Consider the following 2895-nt stretch of genomic DNA (forward strand, 5'->3'; position numbering starts at 1 on the left):
TGGAGCTTAAAGCTGAAACACTTTCATCTGAAAAAGTAATCCTGAAATCTGTCAAACACAAGTTTCATATATTTGCCTGTTTACAATCTAACACACACAATGAGCGTCACACTGATTTTGTGATTTTGGATGGTCTGATTTTTCGGTGAATTTACTTTTTTGGTGTCCACTTCTGAGGAGATTCTGTAATTCTGAATGAAACTTGTTCTTTTATAGACGTGTTGAGATTTGCAGATGATCAGTGAAGACGTGCATGTAATTAGCAGCACTTGGCTGATACTTACCCTTTTAATTCCTGTGGAAGCAGTAAGGGTGGTCTTAGTTTTTCAAATAATTGAAAGTGCCACATGAGGTCAAAAGTACAGAGACGGGAGACTCGTTGTGATGACAGATGTGCTGAAGAATGTTGTCTGTTGCCTCCCAAGGACAATGACAAGCAGTTATAAAGGTGAGAAATAAAAATGAAAGTGAATCTGAGTCAGAATGCTGTGTTAATGCCAGTGAGTATCTGCTCCAGAAGCTCCATCTTCATCATCCTCTGTCCAGTATATCCTCTCTTCCTCCTCTCCACATGAGCAAACCATCTCATCCTCGCTTCTCTGACGCTGAGCTGTCCCGCTGGACTCATTTCTAATCCTGTGCATGCTGCTCACTCCCAGTGAACTTCTGAACATCTTCAGCTTAGCTTGGCTCGCTCTTGCCTCCTGGTAGGGTCTCAAACATTGAGCGATTAACAAACCCTATGAGCTGAAGAGCCAAAGAACATTTCAACAATTCACCCTGCCCGGGATAGGGTTACTGAGGCTCTGCCCTGCAGCCAGACCCGGGGAGGGTGCCCAAGGGCAAGTGCCAAGGGGCCAAGCCTTAGTCCACGGGGCCCGACTGGGCACAGCCCAAAAAAGGGACATGGGCCCACCCTCCTCTAGGCCCACCACCTGCAGGCGGTGTGGTAGGTGTAGGATACAATGTGTGCTGGGTGGCAGTTGTGGAGACCCTGGTGGCCCGACCCCCGGCTACCTGGAGTAGCGATTTTGACATGGAACGTTACCTCTCTGTGGTAAAGGAGCCTGATCCAGTACGTGAGATTAAGGCGTACCGGCTAGATATAGACGGGCATTGGGAACACCTCGCAGACACCACCATCCACAAGATCTTCAACTCCCTCATCTGGCAGAGCTTCGACAACAGTCCAAGGGAGGCTGGGGACACATGTTCACCACCTCCATTCAGCACCTCCTTTGCTGAAGCTGCTGCACTGAGTTGTGGCTGCAAGGTGGTTAGTGCCTATTGTGGTGCCCAAGTTCTGGTTTAAAAAAATAGATTTCCCAATTCCAATCAATTTTAGCTTGAGTAATGCGATATCGATTCATTAAATCCTGAATCAATTTTTAAATATAATCCATTTTGCCAGAAACGTCAGAATCTCAGCTTAAAACTATTTCAACAACCACCAAACAGCTACGACCCAGTTGTATAAATCAGTGATACTCAGCCCTGTTCCCCATCAAAGACTGGACTTCACCTATCTCACCATCTTATGTATATATTTTTCACTGTATGATAAAGTCTTGTTAAGAAACAGTTTGCTTAAGTCCCAATAACGCACTGGTCTGCTGGCCCCTGACAAACAACCTTGAAAGAGTAGTTGTCAAACAGCTAACAGATCATCTGCAGAGGAATGGCTCCACAGTGAAAATTATAAATAAAGTTTTACAGTTTAGAGCAAAATGTCAATCTCTGCAAAATTCTATATATTTATAATTTAGCTATTTGTATATATTAGAGCTTTTTCTTCTATTTTGTAACTTTGTAATATTTTGTATTATTTCATTTAGTTCTTATTGTCTTGGAGCAGCTGTGACCACATAATTGTTTTTGCGATCAATGAAGCATCCTGATTCTGATTCCATGTCTGTACTTAAAATACTTTTGGTGATAAATCACTTATAACGGTGCGTGCTCAGGGAAGCTTCGCCTTATTTACTGAGCATTTCAGGCATTTCAGCAGGTCCCTCTGCCTCTGTTGTCACTTTTGATTTTTCACACTGTTTTGTGCCTGGGCTGTACAGTTTAACAAAGATAAAGGAGGATAGTTAGAGGTAGAGTAGTGCCCCATAATGGCAAGGTCGGGGGTTCGAATCCACTGAATGGCTACCCTGAGCAAGGTACCGTCCCTACACACTGCTCCCCGGGCGCTGGATTGGTGGCGAGGAATTTCCCCACAAGGATCAATAAAGTATTAAAAGGAAAAAAAGACACATATGCCCCCAGCAATGGTGAACACTGTGTGCCAGGGCAGCCTGGGAATGGCTCCTAGTCTGTGACATTTTGTGGTTTTTCTTTGAAAAATTGCTTTTCATACATGGTGCAGGGTCCTGTTTTCTGCATCATGCGGTGCCCTGCAGAGTAGAGGTGGTGTCAGAGATTTACAGTTAACAAACAGTCAGGTGAATAATCAACACTGAGACACTCGATACTGATTTATTTTTATAGGTTACATCGTCAATATGTATTTTGACGATGTAACCTATTTTGATGCTTGACATTCGTTCAGTTCAATAAAATCCATGTGGCTTGTGTGAAATGGGTGTGGTGGTGTTGGGAAAAAGCCTCTTTTAGGCCTGAGGTTTCCCTGTGCATTATGTTTCTGGCAAATCGTGCATGTTCTGATAAACTCTTGTGCTGAAGCTTCGAAATTTTGAGTATAGAAGTGTTTGGGGAGGATACTCATCATTCCACCCCTTGACAAATGCGTTAAGCTATAATGCAACTGTCTCATGCAGGGATCTTGGTAATATTGGTTTGCCATTGCAAGTCATTAAGTCATCCTGTAGCTGCGCCCCACATTTCAGCCACTTCTTTTGCTCTGCGATGGGTGCGGCTTTCTGTTCATCT

Source organism: Pundamilia nyererei, unplaced genomic scaffold, assembly GCF_000239375.1.
Source record: "Pundamilia nyererei isolate P.nyererei 1_Seehausen unplaced genomic scaffold, PunNye1.0 scaffold00202, whole genome shotgun sequence".
Lineage (NCBI taxonomy): Eukaryota > Metazoa > Chordata > Actinopteri > Cichliformes > Cichlidae > Pundamilia > Pundamilia nyererei.